Source organism: Panthera pardus, unplaced genomic scaffold (genome assembly GCF_024362965.1).
Source record: "Panthera pardus isolate Hobbes unplaced genomic scaffold, ASM2436296v1 HiC_scaffold_11, whole genome shotgun sequence".
Classification (NCBI taxonomy): Eukaryota; Metazoa; Chordata; class Mammalia; order Carnivora; family Felidae; genus Panthera; species Panthera pardus.
This window is the reverse complement of record NW_026526666.1, coordinates 9123160-9148666: the sequence shown is the minus strand read 5'-3', so window position 1 is coordinate 9148666 and position 25507 is coordinate 9123160. Positions and strand designations below refer to the sequence as shown.

Sequence of the window (25507 nt, the reverse complement as noted above, 5' to 3'; positions counted from 1 at the left end):
TGCTTGGTAACCACTAATCTACTTTCTGTCTGTATGAATTTGACTACTTTAGATACCTCAAGTACAGTAAGTGGAATTATACAAATCATATCTGTTGTTTTGTTACTAGCTTATTTCACCTAACGTGTCCTCAGGGTTTATCTATGCATTTCAGAATTTACTTCCTTTTTAGGGCTGAATCCATTCATCCACTGAGGGACACTTCCACCTTTTGGCCACTGTGAACAGGGATGTTTGCTTATCTGTTTTGAGTCCCAGCTTTCAATTCTTTTAGGTATTTACTAGAAGTGGAATTGCTGGGTCATATAATAATAATTCTGCCTTAGATTTTCTGAGGAAAGATCATACTGTTTTTCACAGTGGCTGTAACCATTTTACATTTTTAACAACATTGCATAAGGATTCCAGTTTCCCCACATTCTTGCCCACACTTGGTGCTTGCTTGCTTTCTTTCTTTCTTTCTTTCTTTCTTTCTTTTTTTTTTTTGATAGCTATCTTCATGGGTATGAGATGCAGTCATTATTATTTTCTGCTTGCCTATTTTTCCTTTCTAATTCAATTAACAAATAATAAATTTAACCAGAATGGCACTGACTTCCATACTATTTGTTATATTGGTTTATAAGAGTTTACCATATCAAGCTTGTATGCCAATCTTTGTTCTTTTTCATTCATTACTTTAATAAATATTTTTGGTGAGACTGCTTTGGTTCAGGCACTGTTTAGTGTCTGAGAATGCTTCAGAAAATGACACAAGGTCTCTGTCCTTAGGGAGTTTATATTCTAATGGGAGAAAGAGTTCATACTCATGAATAATTGAAGTTCATGACAGCATAAGGAGGCTGGTAAAACAGGCAAGTGCCTCAGAGAAGTAGTGACAGGTTAGAGAAGCAGCGGGGAAAGAGCTATGCTTTTTACTTTTGTATTTCAACACATGGCACAATGGAGACATTCAATGATTGTCAAGAGGGTGATGGGGAACAAGTTAAACAAAAATAACAAATCAGGACCACTGATCGACAGAATAAAGAATAATGTAGAGCCACAGATACAAAGAGGTTTCATTCATTCATTAAAACAAAACAAAATACCCTCCCTAAGTGATCTCTTTCACTTATTTACCTTTGACTTCTATTCAGGGATGATGGTTCTCAAATTCATCTCTGTAGCCCCAATCTTTTCCATGAACCTAGAATATATTTGTATTCGCAGAGGGAGAAGATCAAAACCCGATCTCATTATTGATGTTTATATACCTGCTCTTCCCCATTTCAGTAAAGAGCATATTCATATATCCATTTGCCCAAAAGAGCATCCTGGAAGTTGTCCTTTATCCTTCCTATTTATTCTTTACACTTAATTAGTTATCAAAGCAATCTATCTCCTTTATACCATTAGGACATATTTCCTTCTTTTTATTCTCACTGCTACTGGGTAGTTGGGCCATCATCCTTTCTCACCCGGATGCAGCAACAGTCTCCCAACTGGTCTTCTCCCTACCTCAAGTCTTCTTCTTCTCTAATAGCTCTCCCTTAAGGACACCACAAGCCATGCTGCCCTTTCCATGGTGTCAATTATTCTTCTATGCCCCACCCATGTTAGGGCTGAAAACTAGACTGTCATTGTAATTCCCCAATGACACTGCCAAACCATTACTTGTACTTGGTTGTGTAATTACAACCTCTACTTTATTTGAAGTTTACATCATGCAGCTGATGAATCTTCTGTCCCTCCTTATTGTTGTCAGTTACTGACTACCTTGGATAGTCCCCTTTATTCGTAGGAATAAGGAATTGGCTTACAGTCTTTTTGATTACTTCATTGGTTTGCTCTCATCTTGGGTGACATTCATGTCTATGTGGACAATTTGTATAATGTCTTCCTTGGCCTTTTCATTTCAAGAGACATTGAATTTATTTGGGCATCCATGACCACACCCTTGATCATTCACTAACAATTTTTCCTCATTGGGAATTTAAACTTTCAGGGGCACCTGGGTGGTTCAGTGGGTTGAATATCTGACATTGGCTTAGGTCATGACCTTACAGTTCCTGAGTTCAAACCCCACATGGGGCTTCTCGCTGCTGTTGGTGCATAGCCTGCTTTGGATACTCTGTCGCCCTCACTCTCTGCCCTTCGTCCACTTGTGCTCTCTCTTTCTCTCTCTCAAAAATAAACATTTAAAAAAAGGATTTTAAACTTTCATATCTAGTCATTTGACTGCAACCTTTATTTTAATCTGTCTAGTTCTTGCATACTTTTCTCCCACTACTGTCTCTTTGACCTCATCCAGCTCTTTCATTTCTGAATATGTCATAATCTCTCTACCTATCAGATTATTTTGTTATGCTCTAATTTTCTTTCCCTGAATAGACAGGGAGCTTATGATAGCCAATGTGAACCACAGTCTCTCTAGTACCCTTAATTTCTGTGCATATAATTAATAATCAATAATATATTTTAATTATTATATATACTAAGCCATATTATTATATAATATGTTACATGTTATGTATAATTATCATACATTAATTATTAATTATATATATGTATATTTATATATCTTTTTTTTCTTTTAAGTAGGCTTCATGCCCAACGGGGAGCCCAAGATGGGGCTTAAACACAGGGCTCAGATCAGGACCTGACCTGAGATTGAGATTTGGATGCTTAAGCGACTGAGCCACCCAGGTGCCTCTGTGCACTTTTTTAAAAAGCCAAATGCAAACAGTAAACTCCAACCGTTGACCAATACTATGATTCTAGTAGTGGTTAAAACAGGATACAGGGTTTTTGTTGCCATTTTTGCTTTTATTTCTATGAACAAGTGTTGAGCATGTTTATAGCCTTCATATGGGAAGGATCCAATGGAGGAAGAGTTAAAAGAGAGGAGGGGGTATGAAGGAGGAAGAACCAGAAGAAAAGGGACATAGTAACTATTTAATAAATTTTTTCAGGAGTTACTATCTCCACAGTCAGAGCCACCGCTGCTGCCATCCTATCTCAATCTCCTATGCCAAGATCTTGGAGAAGACCTTCAAGTGGCTCTGCACCTTGCAACAAAGAATAAAAGATGCCAAATTTACCCAAGAGCAGTATCCTACCCAAATCCCAGTGATAATAGAACCAAGAAAGGGTGAGAAGCAGTTTCCTATCCTGGATAAAACTGAGTTCTTTGCACCTGATCACATCAAAATGCGTGAACTCATCAAAATAATTAGCAGTCTCTTACAATTCAATGCCAATCAAGTCTTCTTCCTGGCTGTGAATGGACACAGCATGGTGAGTGGATCCATGCCAATTTATGAGGTGTATGAAAGTGAGAAGCATGAAAATGGTTTCTGGTATATGGTATATGCCTCTAGGAGACATTTGGAATGAAATTGTTGGTCTAAGATTAGAAAACTGGGTCTATTTTATTTTGCTCCTTTGTCCTCCATATGGTAAGTTTTGAGCTCTCATACCTATTTTTTTTCATGTTGTTGCTAACTAATGGCTTTCTAGGACTTGGTCTTGAAAAACCACAGACCTTCATAATTATGGTAAAAGAAATCTCAATAAGATAAGGAAAAATGTTTAGTCTTCTAGAAAGTCAGAAAAGCAGATACTCATTTTGTATCATAAAACTTCTTGTAAATGTTAATTCTAATTAAGAGACACCCTGACTTCAGAGATTGTTGCTATGGTCTGTGAAAATAACCTTTAACATCTAAGAAGTCTGTAATTCTGATTTGCTGTTTTACTTAATAATTTGTCCAAGCCCTAACTCCCTGTACCGGTGACTGTGACCTTCCTTGGAAAGAGATCTTTCCCCAAATGATATGTCTCCCCAAAAGATATGTCCAAGCCTTAACTTCCTATGCCTGTGAATATGACCTTACTTGGAAAGAGATCTTTGCATTTGTAATTAAAAAAAGGATCTCAAAATGAGATCATCCTGGATTAGGATGAACCCTAAATCCAATGACAGTCAACCTTAGAAGTGGCAGAAAAGGGGGTACCTGGCTGGCTTAGTCAGTAAAGCATACGACTCTTGATGTCAGGGTTGTGGGTTTGAGTGTTGGGTGTAGAGATTACCTAAAAGATAAAATCTTAAAAAAAAAAAAAAAGAGTGACAGAAAAGAAGAAGACACACAGAGTCAAAAAGAGGAGAAGGTCATGTGACGGAAGTAGAAATTGGAATGGTGTGTTTACAAGCCAAGGAATGCCAAGGTTTGCCTACAGCCACCGGAAGTTAGGGAAAAGGCATGGAATAGATTTCCTCAGAGCCTCCAAAGGGTATCAACCCTGCTGACACCTTGACTTCAGACTTCTGGCTTCCACACATCTGAGAGAATAAACTTATGTTGTATTAAGCCACCCGGGGGTAATTTATTATGATAGCCCTACGAAACTGATACACACATATAGTTGTTTTGTGTGCGTGTGTGTGTGTGTGTGTGTGTGTGTGTGTGTGTTAACGGAATCAGAAGAACATCATTGGTGATCACTGGCGATGTTCTTCTGATTCCGTTTAAAAAAACCCACAAAAAACAAAACAACTATATGTGTGTATCAGTTTTGTAGGGCTATCATAATAAATTACCACTGGGTGGCTTAACAACATAAGTTTATTCTCTCACATGTGTGGAAGCCAGAAGTCTGAAGTCAAGGTGTCAGCAGGGTTGATACCCTTTGGAGGCTCTGAGGAAATCTATTCCATGCCTTTCCATAAATTCACCCTTCTTCTCCTTCATGTATGGAGATTAAAAACAAAGAAACAAAAACTGTGATGGGTATATTTCTTAAGTAAACAAAAAGCCTATTCTTATTTAAATTAACGAGGGAATCCAAGAAACAGGCATTTGGGGTATTATAACAATGTTGGGAGAACAGCAAGATGGGTGGTCCTAGTTATGAAACCCAAACTACCTCTTGTTGGATTAGACTCTGCTGAATCTGCTTGCCTGGCAGAGTGGGAAGGCAGGTGAATGCAGCCCCAAAGTCCTATTAACAATGGTGGAGTCAGTGCAGACCAAAGGGTGGCTGACTATGCTTTTAATTGTTCATTTTTAAAAAACACTTCTGTGTATAATCCAGTGTTTATCATCTAATGTGCTCCAAATCTTTCACAAGTGTGCTGACCAATTCTGATCAATTTGTAAAACTATATGCAATAGGGTCACAAATTTACTTTTATTACACAGATATGTGCACAAACTGTAGCTTATTTTCTGTAATCTGCAATTTCTTGTGAACCCCCATGTCCACCTTATTAGGTAAAATAGGGCAAAAACCCCAACCCTAGCTTTTAGTTGAGTCTGATAAACTTAGTCTAATTAAGTAATTTAACAGTTTCTTTAGGTAAATCAGATTCTTATGTGTGATTGTTTTTCAGATTTCATCCCCCTTTTCCCTCTTTGACCCATGATGGAGTATGGGTATTTGGAGGTGTTGGGCAAAGAGTGTCCCCTGCAAACCCCAGCCTTTGGAGGTGTGATTGGTCTGTGGTTGGTCTGGTTCCATCCCTCAGAAAGCTTGGTCTTTCCTCTCTAGACTCGGGACCTAGTAGTCCTCCCTGACCCATATGCAGCAGTGGGGAGGGGTTTATACATCTAATACCTCCTTAAGGCCATACCTCTCAATAGGTTCCTGGCTGAGGCAGTATTTGGAATCCTTAGTTATAGGACCACCTGGGTACCTCCTGATGTTGCAGTGAATTCCTCTGGTAAGTTTCCTAGCCAGTTTCTCAGCTACTGCTCTCATTTCCTTAGAGGCCAGTGGGAACATCTGGGTGTCTTCCATGTTGTGATCACCATTTCTCTTTCTCAATATTTTGAGAGCGAGAGAGAGAGCGCGCGCAGTGGAGGGGCAGAGAGAGAGGGAGACACAGAATCTGAAGCAGACTCCAGGTTCTGAGCTGTCAGCACAGAGCCCCATGTGGGGCTTGAACCCACGGACCGTGAAATCATGACCTGAGCCGAAGTCAGATGCTTAACCGACTGAGCCACCCAGGTGCCCCACCATTTCTCTTCTTTATATCAGCAATGGTTGTTGTGGGGCCAGCAAGGAGTCCTCCTCTTTAACTAACGAGATACAGATTATCAAACTCTTTGTTTAAAAGAAATCTACCTAAGTCGGGGGTGGGGGTGGACAGGTTAAATGGGCGATAGGTATTAAAGAGGGCACTTGTGATAAGCACTGCGTGTTGTATGTAAGTGATGAATCACAAAATTCTACACCTGCAAGTAATATTGCACTGTATGTTAACTAACTGGAATTTAAATTAAAACTTGAAAAAAAAAAAAGAAAACTTGCATTTAGAAGGTTAGGTTCTGGAATTTTAACTAATTAATTTTAATTTAATTTAAATTAGTATTATATGAGAGAGCAGACCCGATGAGTTCAAATTTTACTAGAAGAAATAATAATGGGTATGGAATGGAATGCGTTACATCTGCATAGAATTTCAAATGGGAAGCAGGACAAAACATTCTTCTATTTTGGACTTTAACCTGGGACTTCACGGAAGAAAGGTCAGGACCTGTATGTGTCTGTGTCTTCCCACAATCTTCTGATTTTTTCCACAGTCCACCCTGACAGAAATGGCAAGATATTTTTTTTCTATTTCCTCTCAGGCCTGGACACTCCCAAAATATCCCCTCCCTCCTTTTTGGAACTGTAAAGTGAAAGGAAAGAGAGGCCAGTTGATTAATAAGAAAGCAAATGAGGTATTATTTCTAAATGCAATATATGTTATGAAGTTATGGAGTTATTTGTCAGCAGAAACACTGAGTTAGGTGAGATATGAATCGCTGTATAATATAGAGTATCAACCTGGGTTAAGAGGCAAAGTTGGCTCCAAAGCCTACTGAATGTTCCGTAAAACATGAATGAGATTGTAAATAGTTCACTCTGTAACATGGGCCCACCTAAATGGGTAGGCACTGTGTTCTGATTCAAAAGATTTATCACCCTTACCCTCATCCTTGACTGATCAGTGTGTCCCTAAATTATGGAAACATATAACCAACAGTGACAGATCCCCTTCCATCGTATGGAGAGCCACATCACAGAAGAGTCTTGGAATTTGAAGATTTAGCATTCGTGACCTTTGAGTATTCCCAAAAGATCGTGACAGTCCATGAAGTATAGTGATTTTTCTACTACAAGCTAGTGTGTAGGGTCTCTGCTTAGCTAGTGAGTTGGTTTAAGCAACAACTTAACTCTGCACTGGCACCATTTTATTGTTGCATATGTGGTTTTGTATTCATTTTGTGGGGAAAATTATATGCTGCAGTCATCTTTTCAAATTTGCAGTATCATAAAAGTCTCAGGCTTTTTCACTCAGGAATGTTAAGAGTCTACTCTATAAGAAACTGTTATGCCTTTGTAAGGAAGACTGTGTTGGTTGAGGCAAAGCTGTAAAGTGGTAAGAAGACAGTCAAGTTGTCTTCAAAACTACTTTGAAGGAAATGGGAATCCTGAGATGATGAAGTCTGACCACCTTGGTTTGCATCAACTCAGAGAAAAATGAAAATGCTTAGCCTATGCCAGATAAAATGGGCAATTTTATCAAAGTTTTGCCTTTCACATCATGCATACAGCCAGAACTGGGGAACGTAGGTTTGTTTATAAGCTTTGACAAAAAGCCGTGCAGGTTCCCTGAGAACTCTTGAAAACTCTGCAGCTTTCAGCCCTAGCTGAAAAATATATTAGACTGTTTTTGTTTCCTCCTTGAATTTTGAAAGAAATGGTGCTAATCAAAAGGCCCATAATCTAGATTCCTGATTGATGTAGTCATCTCCACTGTTTTTTTTTATTTCTTTTTCTTTTTCTTTTTTTAATTTTTTTATTCTTTTTTAATATTTATTTATTTATTTATTTTAATATATGAAATTTATTGTCAAATTGGTTGCCATACAACACCCAGTGCTCATCCCAAAAGGTGCCCTCCTCAATACCCATCACCCACCCTCCCCTCCCTCCCACCCCCATCAACCCTCAGTTTGTTCTCAGTTTTTAAGAGTCTCTTATGCTTTGGCTCTCTCCCACTCTAACCTCTTTTTTTTTTTTTTTTTCCTTCCCCTCCCCCATGGGTTTCTGTTACGTTTCTCAGGATCCACATAAGAGTGAAACCATATGGTATCTGTCTTTTTCTGTATGGCTTATTTCACTTAGCATCACACTCTCCAGTTCCATCCACGTTGCTACAAAAGGCCATATTTCATTCTTTCTCATTGCCACGTAGTATTCCATTGTGTATATAAACCACAATTTCTTTCTCCATTCATCAGTTGATGGACATTTAGGCTCTTTCCATAATTTGGCTATTGTTGAGAGTGCTGCTATAAACATTGGGGTACAAGTGCCCCTATGCATCAGTACTCCTGTATCCCTTGTATAAATTCCTAGCAGTGCTATTGCTGGGTCATAGGGTAGGTCTATTTTTAATTTTCTGAGGAACCTCCACACTGCTTTCCAGAGCGGCTGCACCAATTTGCATTCCCACCAACAGTGCAAGAGGGTTCCCGTTTCTCCACATCCTCTCCAGCATCTATAGTCTCCTGATTTGTTCATTTTGGCCACTCTGACTGGCGTGAGGTGATATCTGAGTGTGGTTTTGATTTGTATTTCCCTGATAAGGAGCGACGTTGAACATCTTTTCATGTGCCTGTTGGCCATCCAGATGTCTTCTTTAGAGAAGTGTCTATTCATGTTTTCTGCCCATTTCTTCACTGGGTTATTTGTTTTTTGGGTGTGGAGTTTGGTGAGCTCTTTATAGATTTTGGATACTAGCCCTTTGTCCGATATGTCATTTGCAAATATCTTTTCCCATTCCGTTGGTTGCCTTTTAGTTTTGTTGGTTGTTTCCTTTGCTGTGCAGAAGCTTTTTATCTTCATAAGGTTCATCTCCACTGTTTTAAAGAGTTATCTCCAGAGATTTACTAACAACTTACCTGTGGCCCTCAGACTTATTATGATTCTGGTAATCATGTCAGATTCCTTTGTGTTATGTCCACATGTCCATTGCCAATCACCTTAGGACCAATTTGCCAAACAGATTATATCAACAGAATTCTGGAAGACAAATTCCACTACCATATCTACTCTAGATAACACTGCTGGTCCTCCTACCTCACCACTGCAGAACTGCAAACAATACTTTAATATACTTTTTACTAAAACCCACAATTCCAGTACTCTCCCACAATTCCCACACTGTTGAACCACAACCCTCCAGGACATCTACATTATACAAAGCAGAGTACTTCAGTATGCACAACAGAGAGTGGCCTACAGGAGAGGCAGTCTTGTGGATGTCCCTGTCTAATTCTCTTGCTATGCTTGTACAATCTGTTCCTATCAAAATCTGGAAGACGACTTTTTGGGTCCATTCAAAGCCACAGAGATAACCAACTGCATTGAATTCTACCTCTCATTATGCTATTCTGTGATATTTTTTCCTATTACTATTCTGTACTGTGCCTCAGGAGGCCTACATCCTGCCCCCCTTCTCCTGACATGGGAAGCCAAAGTTTACAGAAGAGAATACTGGTTTTATAGAACCATAAACATCTCTGACACCTGGTCTAATGGAAGGTATTAGATCCAGAAGAGCTGTCATTGGAACCAAACTCCTACTTCAACAAGAATAATAGCAATACTGATGTTTAATAAGTGCTTACTATGTGCCAGTCACTGTTCTAAGGACTTTATATTAATTACTTAATCCTCATGATTATCCTATGTGTTAGATTTTTTTTTTCTTTTTTCTTTATTTTTTTTAAGGCTAGTTGAGTGAAGCAGTGGGAGTGGAGAAGGAACCAAGAAATCTGTAACTGGCTATGATCAATTAATTATAAACACCACTGCACTCGGACCAGCCCCATGTATTAGATACTTTTATTTCCTACTTCATGCATGAAAGAGCTTTAGTATTATCTGTCAAGCTCAGACTTTTATGATAAGTCAGGTTTTGGTTATACAATCGCATAATTCCTTACTAAAAATCTTGGGTCCCATGTATTCTGAGATTCAGAAAATTTAAGATTTTACGGAGGCACTGAGATCTATAATATTGATATTATAGAACACCCTTGGCAGGGTCTGGGGAAGTACTCAAAATTAAACAGATTTCTGCAGCAAATAAATGCATATTGATTTAACATGGGTATTAAAGATTATATATAACCTCACTCAGCAATAACTCAAGTCATGTTTTTTGTTTTACTTTTTAATACTAGCTTTATTGAGATATCATGTATCATGAATTTCACCCTTTAAAAGCATACAATTTGGTGGTTTTTAGTAGATTTTAGAAGTTGTGTATTGATCAACACTAATTCTAGGACATTCATTACCTGAAAAGAAATTCCATAACCATTAGCAGTCACTTCCCATTTCCCTCTCACCCTAGTCCTTGGCAACCTCTAATCAATTTTCTGTCTCTAATGATTTGCCTATTTTGAGTATTTCATATTAAACAGAATCATAGAATATATATCTTTTGTGTCTGACTTCTTTCACTTAGCATAATGTTTTCAAGGTTTGTCTATATTGTGGTGTGTATGAGAACCTCATTCCTTTTTATGACTGAGTAATGTTCCATACAATGGAACAATATATCACATTTTATTTACCTCTTTATCTGTTGATGGATATTTGGATTGCTTTTTGGCTATTATGAATAATGCTACTATGAACATCTGTGTACAGGTTTTTGTGGGAACATATGCTTTTGATTTTTATGGTTAAATACCCTGGAGTGGAATTGCTTGGTCATAAGGTAACTCTACATTTAGCTTTTTGAGGGACTGCCAAACTATTTTCCAAAGCAGCCACACATCATTTTACATTGTCAGTTTCTTCTCATCTTTGCCAACACTTGTTATCCTTCTTTTTGTTGTTGTTGTTAGAGCCATACTAGTGGGGCGAAATGGTATCTCACTGTGTTTTTGATTTGTACTTCCCTCATGGCTAACGATGTTGCGTATCTTTTCATATGCTTAATGGCCCTGATATATCTCCTTTGGAGAAGTGTCTATACAAACACATTGATCATATTTAAGTTGGATTTTTTGTCTTTTTGCTGAGTCATAAGAATTCTTTGTATATTCTGGATTTAAGTTCCTAATCAAATATATGATTTGCAAATATTTTCCTCTATTTTGTGCTTGCCTTTTTACTTTCTTTATGGTAGTTTTTGAAGTACAAATGTTTTTTAATTTTGATGGAATGTAAATTACCTGTTTTTAATTTGTTTTTTTATGTTGTAGCTGTAATAGCTAAGAAACTACTGCATAACGCAAGGTCATGAAAATTTACTTTTGTTTCATGTAAGAGTTTTATATTTTCAATTTCTTACATGTAGGTCTCTTATCCATTTTGAGTTAATATTTGTATATAGTGGGAGGTAGCCAGCTTTGCTGCCAAATGAGTTATGAAAACAAGCTTTCAAATTTCAGAGATTTTTGGATTTTGTAAGAATATTTAAGGGATTATAGGCCCTTATGATCCTGCCCCCTGACCACAGGTGGTCGAAGTAGGCATGGACAAGTCGCATGAACTGGAAAGAATGTCATTTTAAGGACAGTAGCCAGTCTCTATATTGTATGATGGAGCTTGGAGTTGTTCTGTAAGCATTTTGGTGACCTCTTTCAGTGTTGGAGATGTTGAATAATGAGTAATAGTACTTACTGTATGGGGATGATCCTTACCGGGTGAAACAAAACAAATTAATATGCTTAATTTCGAGATGATTAAAGTTTGGCTTATTGTGTGAATTATGTGCATCTTTTACACATAATTGCATCTTTTACAGAACAGGCTGCCTACAGTTAATTGTTTTCTTTATCATTCCAGAATTAGGCTGCTTTATGACAGAATATAATCATTACTTTTATTTGGGAGTGTGTATGTCTTTGTTACGAATGTTTGTTTGTAAGAAATTGGGAGAGCAGACCACAAGAGGAACATGAAGATCTGAAATCTTTTCAGTGTAACCTGGAGGAAAGTATGGGAAAAGGAGCTGGACTGGATCTGACACGGTGGCAGCTGGGTGAGACAGTCAGTGAGCCACATGTGATCCCTGTTAAGGCTGAGTAACTCAGACTTTGGAAACTCTAAACTATTGTGGCTTCCTGTGGCCAGGGCCCATATCATATTTTGTGTGGTGGGAAATAGGAGATCTTTCCTGAATACCACACTTGTTCCCACCGTTGGTCATCCTTGAGAAGGAGATGAGGCTCCTAAGGAGAGAAGGCCAGCCTTTTACTCTGGCTGGGTCTGGGAAAGAGCAGGAAAGCCCATGGCCTGGGAAGGAAAGGATAAAAAGCGTTGAAAGGACCCCGAACTTTGGGAGGAGAACTGTCATTCTATACCACTGTGGCCGACTGAAGGTCACTGGTAGGGAACCCTCTGTGGTAAAGTATTGCCAGTAGATACAAGGGCAATGATGACTAAAATTTTGTTTTAAATAATCATCTTTTCCTGTGTTGTAGTTTCTTTTATCTTTTATTTTTTTTTATTAATTTTTTAATATTTATTTATCTTTGAAAGCTAGAGAGACACAGAGTGTGAGCAGGGGAGAGGCAGAGAGAGAGAGAGGGAGACACAGAATCAGAAGCAGGCTCCAGGCTCTGAGCTGTCAGCACAGAACCCAGGAACCATGAGATCATGACCCGAATTGAAGTCGGATGCTTAACCAGCTGAGCCACCCAGGTGCCCCTATGTTAGAACCTTTTAGAGGGCAGAGATTTGTGGGAAGTCCTAGATTTTTTTTTTTTAATTTTTTTTTTTAATGTTTATTTATTTTTGAGACAGAGAGAGACAGAGCATGAACGGAGGAGGGTCAGAGAGAGGGAGACACAGAATCTGAAACAGGCTCCAGGCTCTGAGCTGTCAGCACAGAGCCCGACGTGGGGCTCGAACTCACAGACTGAGAGATCATGACCTGAGCCGAAGTCGGCCGCTTAACCGACTGAGCCACCCAGGCGCCCCGCCTAGATTTTTAAGTCTTGACAGAGTAGGTCTGAAGGTGGGAAGTGAGAAGCTTTCCCTGGTGCCACACCTTTAAGCCAGCCTGGCAAATGTGAAAATGTTAGCCATAGTCAGGCTAGTACTGTTTGTGGCTATGTATTGAACTTCATTTCCTCTCCAGTCTGTTTCCATCTGATCCTAATTCTTGGCTTCACCTCTTATTTACAGTTCTGCTCCTGCTCATTAGACTGGCATCAGTATTTGGTATTCCCTGTTGGACTTTTGGCCTTTCCTCAAGGATGTGTCTGACAGCCACTTTAGTATTTCAAGTCTCAAAATCAAGCTTGGTTTGGGGGTGATGAAAATGCTCTAAAATTAGATTTGTCGTGACGGTTGCACAAGTCTATAAACATACTAAAAATCACTGAAATTTACACTTTAAATGTATGAATTTTATGGTATATGAATACTGAATATGGTTGTGAATGAAACTGTTAAAAAGTCAAGGTCACTGGCCAGTGCACAATAAACATAATAGTAGCTTATATTTTTAGTGTTGACTATGGGAAACAAAATGGTCTCAAGGCTTTATTCATATTTTTCCCCACAACTGTATGAGGTAGGTATTATCACTGTCCCTACTCTTACAGAGAAGGAACACGTAATTTTCTCTCAGCCTTATAGCTTATATGTGCCAGAGTCCAGATAAGAATTGGGAGTCTGGCCTTAGGATTAGTATTCTTGGCCACTATGCTATAGTGCGGTGTTTGGTCAGGGTGGGGAGTTAAGTATGTCTGTTTTTCTTATTTGAAAAAGGAGGTAAAATTAGGTACCTAGAATGGTAGCGGGGGTGGTCATTGAATGCTTGGAATAAAGTACTGAAGTGACTCAGAAGGCGGATCATTTATTTCTTGTTACATAATAAACTACCCCCAAACTTAATGGCTTAAAACAATAACTATTTTGTTCATGAGTCTGCAGGGTAGTCCCTGTGGTCTGGGTCAGGCTGGCAGATTCTGGTTTGTGATTGCTTGGCTGGCAGGAGGCTAGATGGGAAAATATTTAAGTTGACTTTCTTAGTCATTTTAAATTGGCTTAAGGTGTAATATATAATATTGTCAATTGAAGCATAGTGGAAGTTCAGTTTTCCAAATCTTGCTTAACAGTTATTCTTCATTATCTAGGAGAAAGAGAATACAATGTATTATATTCTTTAGTATTTTAAGTATTTCAAGTCTCAAAATCAAGCTTTGTTTGGGGGTGATGAAAATGCTCTACAATTAGATTGTGGTAGTGGTTGCACAACTTTGTGAACATACTAAAAATTTGGGTATTTCGGTTGTAAATAACATGATTGAGGCTGTTCACTTAGATTACTTACGTTAGTGTTCTTTTGAGACTTCAGTCTAATCTCTCATTTAGAGACTATCAAGATATTTTACTATCCTATGTTTCAATTATTGAAGGAACACTCCTTCAATGTATTTTGGATAATCAAGTCTGCTTTGAAGCTCTAGCATCTCATAGAAGAGGAATTCATTTTAGGGTCAGGTCCCTCTGATTCTAAGTCAGTAGCCTTAAATGTCTTTATCATATTTGACTTTATTGATCTAGCTAAAATGTGGGGGACTATTTTCTCGGCCATTTGAGAATTTTCTGCCTCAAGCTTCTGCCTCCAGCTACTCCTTTATGCCCATTTCTACAGTCTTCTCCCTGATGGATAGTTGCATGTCCCAGTAGATGAGAACTAAAATGTAGTCTTATGTTTATGTCATAATACTGTCCTGTTGGACCACTCAGCTTAGTTTGTCTGTTCTACTGATGGTCTTGTATGAGATGGGCCATGTTCAACAATAAGCCAAGAAGTTCCAACAGGTTGCTCCTAGGAAGTGAGGATTATGGTTTTTATTTCAGGCCTCTTCCTTTTCTCTGGTCACAAGGCCATACATATTGCGGTCAGTGTTTGTTTGTTTGTTTTGTTTTACTTTTTTAAAAAAATTTGAGTGGAGTTGACACGATGTTACATTAGTTTCTGGTGTACAACATAGTGATTCAACATCTCTATATATTATGCTATGCTGTGATCAGCATTTTTCTTTTTTTTTTTATTTTAAGATTTTATTTTTAAGTAATCTCTACACCTAACATGGGGCTCAAACTTACAACCCCAAGAGCAAGAGTCATATGCTCCACTGACTGAGCCAGCCAGGCGCCCCTCTGTGATTGGCGTTTTGAGGAGGATAGGCCAGTTTATCTCCTGTCTTCACCTACTCCTCCTGAACCACTGTATGGGCTTTGAATATACCTAGTTGAATATACCTAGGTTTAATCTGGATAAACACCTACCAGCTGTGTAACCCTGGGAAAGCCATTTAAATTTTCTGAGCCTCAGTTCCCTCATCTATAAAATGAGGATTACATGAGTACTTGTGTAACATGGTGGCTGTAGAAATGAAAGAGGCAATATATACAAAGAACCAAGTATAGAGCCTGGTCCATAAATAGTCGGTGCTAGTCTGGGATGATTTCAGGGTTAAATAGCACAGAAGATTGAGCTGTGGAACTAGTCAGTTTATTGAGAAATGACTCCTAAGGAAAACAGTCCTAAGGTGAGGCAGAAGTAGAAAAACTGACCCTAGGGCTGGAAGCACACATCCTGCCATGATACTCTTCAGTCATTACTGCAGATCTCAGCTTACCCTGAACAGTTATCCAGCCAGATTCCTGGGGAAGTTTCTTTGCAAAGGTGCCAAATAGCAACTTTGCCTCTTTACAGCAGCTCATCAGTTGAAGACTGCTGGAGTCTGATGCTTTGGACAGCCCAAGTACCAAAATCCACTAAACCTGTCTTTGAAAACATAGTGTGAACAAAGGGAATAAGTGTATTGCTTACAAGATGTGCAGGTATGTAAACAAACAAACAAACAAACAAAACCCTGGGGAATTGCATCTCAACAACAACTTGGAATGATTATATGCATTATTCCAAATATATATTCTTTCCTTTTAGGAGTTGTAAACTCAAAGACCAGGAGGGGCCAGACAGGAATTGTGAGTTAATTGAACTTAGTGCTAGTAACAGGGAGTGGAGGGCCTTGGGGTCAAAGTGAATTCAAGAGAGCTTGTTTTTCACACACCCCCGCTCTCCCCCCCCCACCCCCAGATAATCACAGAGGATGTTTCTTGACCAATTCCCTTTCTGACACTAGTTTCACCAGTCATAAGTGATTAGAATTATGTTAACACTAAAACAACTATTTATACTGTCTCTTCCTTCTAATGCCTTACTTTCTATCACATTTATTCTTTTAGGTTAAAGGGAATAGATCCGTTGTTCACTCCAATTTTTAGCGTTTGACTTCAGTTTGATAAAATACTGAAACGCGGGTACTGAGTGAAAAATGAGGTTGCTAAAGGTTAATGTTTTAATGCTTTTAATATCTAGTAGTGCCACTTCTGCATCTTGTCAAAATGAGACAAGTTCCATTCTGGTAGGACTCAGAAGAGCTGCTAACAAAGAATTACTTGATTTAGTTAAAAACAAGAAAGGGCAACTCTTCCCCTGTATGCAGCTATCATCCAGAGCAACTATCCTCCTCCTTAATCTAAAAAAAATACCCATTCTAACTCTGACATTAATGTAAAGAGAACTGTCAAGTAGTCATAAACACTACATTAAAAATGTGAAAAATTTTTTATTCTTACAATTAGAGCCTGAGCTGATCTGTCAGTGCTGCATCACACAAAGCAGACTGGCAATGCCAAAACAATCCTCAGAAATCATGTGCATTTCTATAACATTATGCCAAACATAATATCAAGGAACAAGGGGAAGTATAATGGGAAAAATGTTAGAGTGTTTAATTCTATATTTTAATGTGCATTTATAAAACATATCTGACAGTCTAAAACCAATGGTGAAATTTCCAGGTAAAAAGTGTTAGTATCATAAGTGGTGACTGAAATTCTCCCTGATATCATTCAGTTCTTTAATTCATATAAAGGAGATTCACTTGTCGATTTAAATCAGATGGTGTGTGTGTGTGTGTGTGTGTGTGTGTGTGTGTGTGTGTGTGTTTCCTCTCAGAATACGGACCCTTAGCAGGTGCCTATGTACCTTTGCCACTTTGGAGAAAAATGAATATTTTTTCCTAGATTGTCCCTGATATTATGGGAAAATTCTGGGAAATTTTATTTTCTAAATCCTCCAGATAGGAGAATTGTAACTGGAACATTAAATTTTCTGCTCTTGAAATTGGGTTTGTAACAAGATTTAATTTTTTCATTGGTTGTTGTATTAATATAATTTTTTAAATGTGTAATATTCTGTAAAATCCAAATGAAGAAATTTCTAAAATATTATTTAATGCTAATTAGAAGTCATAAATTTTTGGAGCCATTTCTTCGTAAGTCAGAGCCAATCAATAAGATTTCGAAAATATATTGTCACAAATAAGTAGAAATGCCCATGGTATTATCTGCACATTCCTGAATTCTGAAAGGTCTGTACTATATTAATACACTAGAAACAACTTAAAAATGAAAAGGAAAATATTTTTAGAAAAGTTTAAACTTTGGGTTCAGCAAGCATTTATTGAGCATCTCTTATGCACAAGTCACTGTATTAAGCGCCAGGGAGATAAAAACGAACATGGTGTTTGCTCATAAGGTATACATGACTAATGGGTTAAATAAATATGAATGAAAACAATTAAGGCCCAGGGAGATAAAGTGCTAACAGATGCATAAACAGTGTTAGCTACTAGTGCTCAGTTTTCCTCCTGCAAAATGAGGATAAATAAATGTTGAGTTCGAAAGTGAAGGTGTAAGATAATGGGCTCCTTAATTGAGTATTTTGACGTTCTCGAATGCCAGAAGTATTACTTTATTACGTCTTCGCTTTCAAGTTCTGGACAGTTAGCTCAATTGGTTAGCATAGCCGTCATTCATCCTTCATTCATCCATTTGTTTATTCATCCACACAAGAAATACTGAGCACGCATTCTGAGCCAGGCCCTGAGATGGGCACTGGGAACACAACAGGGAGGCAGATAGCCACAGACCAACATTCTAATAGAATAGTAATGAAAAAAGATCAGGGATTAAATCACCCGATGTGCTTTCTCCTGCTCCGTTGCTACTGTTGATCTTTTAGCTAGCAAAGTACAATTGTGTACTAGAAAAGAAGCTCAAAGAACATGCTCAGTTGGTGATCTACCACTTGCATCATTTATATATATAAAGTTTGCATCTCATCATTATCTCTTGTATTCTGAATTAACATTTTAATTTTTGCCTTATTTTTCTAAATTAGTAATATTCTAAATTCTATAAAATATGAAGCCTTGGAGAGAAAGGATTACAATAGTGGAGCCTATTTTCCTAGAAATCATTTAAAACTTTGTGGCATTCTCATTAAATGCCAGTGGAGCAGTCTTTTAGAATACTTAAATCTAATTTTGTTTTTGGATATACAAACCATAATTTTGCTTGTGTGGTCTCATAAATATATCTTGAACTAAGAAATATGTCTTCAACTATCTCCCATGCTCCTTTTCAGTCACCTAAAAATCAAGTAAATAGAAAATAAAGTCTCTAAAGGTGGCTTGATTAAATAGGAATCTGATTTTTATAAGTAATAGACATAAATAAGCAGCTGAAAACTCAGAGCTTTTCATAACAGCGGATAAAAAGTATTGTTAAAATAATTCCTCTTGGATAAAAGAATTCAGATAACTATGCCAAGAGAAAATCTGTAGGTCCTGAAGGATTCTTTCATAATAAATGGAAAACAACAACAAAATAACTAGAATACTTTATAATTAGTTGCAGTAGCTTTCAAAGAGCTGTTACTTTGCCCAGATCCTATTCTTTGTTTAAATTTTGTTTGACAAGCATTTTATAAATGATTATAGGAGGTGGTTTCTGTTTCATTAATGAAGCTGATAATGGTTAATTACTAAAGTGGAGTAAACAGTTCAAAACCAGATCAAGAATGAAAAGCCAATTATGTAGAAATGATCCAGCTGTACTAAATATGATTTCCTTTTACTATTAAGAACCTCAAAAATATTTTAAAACCCTTAAGAAAAAAACCAACCAAACCACCTATGTTATAACTTTATTTCTTACTGTTTGGTTTAGTATTGAAAGCCATATCTAGTTTGGTTTTCAAATTCAGTGAAACAGCTCCAAAACACAAAATGGAATTCACTTGATCTTAACATGAAATGAAAGTCAGTACAACTGGAGACATTCTTTTTGATTGCTTAATATGAACTCTTAAGTATAGAACCAAATTTAGAATCCAGCTTTTCTGTTTCTAAGTTGAGATTCACGAAACATAACCATTTAAAAAGTGAACATTTCGGTGGTATTTAGTATATTCACAGTGTTGTACACTTACTACCTCTGTTTTAGTTCCAGAACATGTTCATTACCCCACAAGGAAAGCCCATACCCATTTAAGCTATTACTCTCCATTTATCCCATCCCCACCTCCTGGCAACCACCGGTGTGCATCCTGTCTTTATGATTTACCTATTCTGGATATTTCATATAAGTGGAATCATACAATATGTGACCTTTTGTATCTACTTACTTTTACTTAACAACATTTTTGAGACTTATCAACATTGGACCATATGTCAGGACTCATTTCTTTTTATGGCTTAATTAATATTTCATGGTCTGTTTATGCCACAGTTTGTTCATCCATTTGTCTGTTGGTGGACATTTGTAGTGTTTCCCATCTTTTGGCTAAAGTGAATAGTGCTGCTATGCATATGTATTTGAGTACCTGTTTTCAATTCTTTTGGGTATATATTTAGGAGTAGAATTGTTTGGTCATATGCTAATTCTATGTTTAACTTTTTGAGTTATCAATAAACTTTTTCATAATACTGAACTATTTTACATTCCCATTAGCAGTGTACTAAAGGTCCAATTTCTGCACACACTCGCCAACACTTATTTACTATTTTTTTAAATTATAGCTATCCTAAGGAGTATGAAGTGGTACTTCATTATGGTTTTGATTTGCATTTACCTAGTGGCTAATGATGTTCATCTTTTCATGTGTTTGTTGGCTGTTTATAGGTCTTCTTTAAAGAAATGTGTAATCAAGTCCCTTGTGCATTTTAATTTAATTTAATTTATTTAAAAGTAGGCTTCATGCCCAGTGTGGAGCCCAATGCAGGGCTTGAACTCACGACCCTGAGATCAAGACATGATCTGAGATCAGGGGTCAGATGCTTAACTGACTGAGCCACGCGGGTGCCCCCATTATGCATTTTTAAATTGGACTTTTTAAATCTTTCTGTGGTTGAGTTGTGAGAATTCTTGATATATTCTGGATACTACATATATGGCTTGCAAATATTTTCTCCCATTCTGTAGATTTTCTTTTCACCTTTTTGATAATGTTCTTTTATGCATAAAAGTTTTTAGTTTTGATGAAGTCCAATTTATCTATTTATATCTTCTTTTGTAACTCATACTTTTGATGCCCTATCTAAGAAACCATTCCTGAATCCAGGATCATGTCAATTTACCCCTATGTTTTCTTCTAAGAGTTTTATGGTTTTAGCTCATATTTAAGTCATTAAGCCATTTTGAGTTAATTTTTTTATATGATGTGATATATCATATATATGGAGATATATATATATATATATATATATATATATATATATATATATATATATATTTCCAAAAATATCCACTTTTGCATGTGGGTATTCAGTTGTCCCAGCACGATTTGTTGAAGGGACTATTCTTTCCCCATTGGATGGTTTTGGCATCTTTGTCAAAAATGAATTAGCCATAGATGAATAAATTAGAGACTGGATTTTAAATTACTGCAAAACCAACTAGTCATTTTTATCTTACTACAGAGATTCTAAAAAATTTGATCCAAGGCTAGCGGGGTGTATAAGGATTTTCCTGATGTTATACATTCTGGTCTCTTAGTTTAGTTCCTATAATAAGAAATGGTAGTGAGGAAGCATTTTACAGTGGAAAGAGCAGTCTCTGTACACTGTCTAGGCTTTGAATCCCATGTCTGCATTTACTTGTCATCGATCTTAGGCAAATAACATTATCCGCTTCTTTAGGACAGTGTCTAAACATTTCTTAGCTGAATTTATTATAATGGTGTTCATTATTGGTAAGCTGCCCAACACTACAGTCATGCTTCTGAACTTTGTTCTTTTACCGCAGTGAAAACTGTGTGAGAAAGAGGCTCCACTGGGTCTTTTTTCCATGACAAGGTGTACTGTAGAAGAAAGAAGCTTGGTGTATACTTTTCTGTTGTATATTCTGTTCTCCCTCCACCTTCCACTTAAGTGGTGTAGACTCATACAAGCCAACTGTGCGCATTTTTTCCTGAGTCTGTATCCTATAACATCACATTGGTGGCTTGATATTGGCCATGGTGGGAGTATATGCACCAGTGAAATAATCAACCACCACAAATCAAGTTTGTGTTTTTCCAGCAAGCTGGCTTACTAGCTTACCACCGCTTCCACTTCTCTCTTACCTTACTAATTGTTAATAATTCTTTAAAATTCAGTTTAAGTGAAATCTCACTCTGGAAGTCTTCACTCACCTCTCTAAGTCAAGTGTAACTCCTCTGCTTTCCTAGAAACCAGTGGATAACTTAATTGCCTTTTCAATGGCTTCTTAAGGATCAAATTCAGTATCAGTCAGGATTTAATCAAAGAAGCAGAACCAGGAATTTTAAGGGATTTACTGCAAGGAATCAGCTGAAGCATTTGTGAAGGGTGGCTAAGTGAGTCCAAAGTCCGTAGGCAAGACAGGACAGGAAGAGAAGATCACAAGTAGGCTGGAACCCATGGGCATGAGCTGTTTGGAGTCCTCTTTATTCCCTTGACTTGCTGCATCATTAATCTCTCCCCTCTTCACTGCGATCACTCCTGTCACCTGACAAAGATTGTCTCCTTGGCGTTAAAAACAACAATAGCAAAAAAAAAAAAAAAAAAAAAAAAATGCAACCAAAAACCTTTGGACCTTAAATCCCAGTCTAGATACCATCCCACTTCTCTGCTCCTCCATACAGCTAAACTTCTAGCCAAATGAAGAATGTTTCCATCTGTTGTGTTTTGCTGCCTCTCCCTCCAATTCACTTTTTTAAAAAGTCAACAACTTTTATTATAATTCCATGTATTTTACAGAAATAAGAATGTAGCCAACAGGTCAGAGGCATAGGACAAAATGTTCTAAAACTGCAGGTTTGTTCATGTTGCTCTACTGACATCTGGAACAGGCTCTCCATCACATCGGGCACAGCAGCTGCGCTTGTCTGATGCCTCCTTCTGATGCCAGATGCGGCCCTGGGCACACTTGGCACTGCCCACCAGGCAGCAAGAGCAGCAGTTCTGCTTCCTGCAGTGCATTTGCACTCTGCATGTGCAGAAGCCACTGGTGGAGCAGGGGCAGTTGGGTCCGTTTCCAGCTGAGGTGGGGACAGAGGTCCAAAGCAGGTGACACAGGGAGACACGCTGCAGGCATAGTTCCAGTTCCCTCTTCAGTCTCCTATGTAATCTGGTTTTGTTCTCATCACACCACTAAAACTGTTGTGGTCAGGGTCATCATAGCAGGCACTTTTGATCGACTTAACCCTTCATTCCCAACTCCCTTTTCCCTTGTCTACTTTCTCCGTAGAGGCTAGAAAAATTCAACTCTCACCTTCCCAGAGCTTCCCTTGCAGTTCAGGGTGGCTACGTGGCATAGCTCTGACTGATGAGGTACAAAAGAATTCTGGGGATGGAAGCTTCTTGGAAAGTTTTTCTATTATTAATAAAGGGATATACACTGTGGGCTCCACACCTTAGCTTCCCCCCGCCCCCCGCCTTGTACACGAGTCCAGAACAGTGACACCCATCTTGCTGCCATCAGAGCATAACAGGCTCCGATATTCAACTGCCAACTAGCGCCTGTAGCTGGTGATACCTCCAGACTTTTTGTGGTATGTGTGGGGAAAAAAATCCCAGATTCTTATTTGGGTTTAATCTCATTTTTTGTTGTTGTCATTTCTTGACTCTGAAACCCGTTCCTATTAATACAGTCACCACCAACTTTCATGCTGCTAAATTCAATAGAACCTTTTCTTTCCTCATCTTATTTAACTTCTCACTAGCATTCCACACTGTTGAGCACTTTCTCCATGAAACATGTCTCTTTTAACTTCCTTGATGCCTTTTTCTTGTTTTTTTCTTTTACCTTTTTAGCTACTCTCTCTATTTTGCAAGTTCTCTGTTGTCAAACCGATACTTAAATATTGGAGTTTGTCAAGGTTGTGTTCTACTACTTTTTTCTTCCTCAGTGATCTTATGTATTTTAATAGCTTTAAATACCATCAGTATCCTGAAAACTTCCACAGTATTACCACCAGCATGGACTTCTCTCAATTCCAGCTTCATATTATCTGCTTGGCATTCCAGATGCTTCACAAACATTTTAAACTCAATATGTCCAAAATTGAACTACTACTTTTCCATTTAAAAGTGCATTCCTTCTTTATGTCTATATATCTTAGTAAACTTAGTAATATAATCCATCAACCAGAAACCTGGGAGTTATCCATGGTTCCTTACTCTCCATCATCTTTAATGTGGCAGATACTATGGGTTGGCTCACCTAACACCCATTACAATAAACTCCTCCTTGCTTTTCTTTCCTTTAAAGACTGGAAAATGAAATACTCATTTCCTAGCCTCCCTTGCAGCTGAGTAGCCACGTAGCTTTTTTTTTTTTTTAACTTTTTTTAAAAGTTTATTCATTTTATGAGAGAGAGAGAGCAAGAACAAGCAGGGGAGGGGCAGAGAGAGGGAGAGAGAGAATCTCAAGCAGGCTCTGTACTGTCAGCACAGAGCCCAATGTGCGGCTTGATCCCACAAACCATGAGATCATGACCTGAGCCTAAATTGAGACTTGGTTGCTTAACCAACTGAGCCACCCAGGCGCCCACCAGTTACATAGTTTTGATCAAGGAAATATGAATGGATCTTTACAGAAGTGCTTAACTTTCTTTTCTTTTTCTTTTAGAGAGAGAGTGAGAGTGTGAGTGGGGGAGAGGGGCAGAGGAAAGGAGAGGGAGTGGGAAAGAGAGAGAGAGACGCTTAAGCATGCTCCATGCTCAGCACAGAGACTGATGTAGGGCTTGATCCCATGACCCTAGGATCCTGACCTGAGCCAAAATCAAGAGTCAGACGCTCAACCTGCTGAGCCATTCAGGCATCCTAGAAGTGCTTAACTTTCTACATAAAGTTTTACTAAAAGAAAATCTTTGCAAGTCTCTCTTTATCTTCCTTACTGGAACTTATCTGTGATACTGGAGGTACAGCATCCATCTTGTGACCATATGGTTCAAAGCTACATGCTAGTGATGAGAAAGCAATGCATAGAAGTATCTTGAGACACTGATGACATCAATAAAACTACTGTTAAACTGTTAGACTTGTCACATTCAGACTATTGTTATATGGGGGAGAAAAACCCTCCACTTAAGTCATTGTTGTGGACTTTTTTTTTTTTTTAGGGAGAGAGAGAGCATGCGAACAGGAGGAGGGACAGAGGTGGGGGTGGGGGAGCAGAGGGAGAGGGAGAGAGGGAATCTTAAACAGGATCCATGCCCAGCACAGAGCCCCATGCAGGGCTCTCTCTCATGACCCTGAGACCATGACCTGACCTGAAATTAAGAGTCAGACACTTAACTGACTGAGCCACCCAAGTGCCCTGTAGTAGACTTTCTATTGGTTGCATCCAAATGCAATTTCTAACTCTAACCATCCAATCCATCAGCAAATCCTACAGAGTCTACAGCAAAATATATCTTGAATCCATTTACCTATCTCCTGGTTCAGATCACTATCATCATCTAAGCCTAGGCTATCATCATCTTTCACCTGGAGTACTGTGATAGTCACCTAACTGGTTACCTTACTACTTTTTAAAGTCTCCTCTAATGTATTCCTCTTACAGCATCCAGAGTTATTTAAAAACAATATTCACTCAGTAAGTGAGGAATATAAGAGATTTACCTCAACTTGAGAGTATCTATAAAAAGTTACAGTTAATATCACAGAATGCTGAAAAACTATATGCTTTCTCAAGATTGGGAGCAAGGGAAGGCTGTCTGCTCTCACCACTCTTATTCAGCATAGTACTGGAAGTTCTAGCCATTGCAAAAGGTCAAGAAAACAAATGAAAGGCATACAGATTGGAAAAGAAGAAATAAAACTGTTTCTATTTGCAGATGACACGATTGTCTACATAGAAAATTCCAAGGAGACCCATGTTGGGTGTAGAGATTACTTTAAAATATTTTTAAATTTTATTTTGTTTTAGTTTTTAAGTTTATTTATTTATTTTGAGAGAGAGAGAGAGAGAGAGAGAGAGAGAGAGAGAGCGCACAAGCAGGGGCGGGGCAGAGAGAAGGAGAGACAGAATCCTAAGCAGGCTCCACGACATTAGTGCAGAGCCCAACGTGGGGCTCGAACTCATGAACTGTGAGATCTTGACCTGAGCC

The 25507-nt window shown here is 38.1% G+C and overlaps 1 protein-coding gene and 1 pseudogene across 1 annotated transcript in view; both read left to right on the top strand.

Moving 5' to 3' along the window:
* LOC109272106 (bile acid receptor-like) overlaps positions 1-25507 on the top strand; it is a 50152-nt gene that overhangs the window by 890 nt on the left and 23755 nt on the right. The window lies entirely within an intron of this gene.
* LOC109272108 (microtubule-associated proteins 1A/1B light chain 3B-like) lies at positions 2586-4109 on the top strand (annotated as a pseudogene).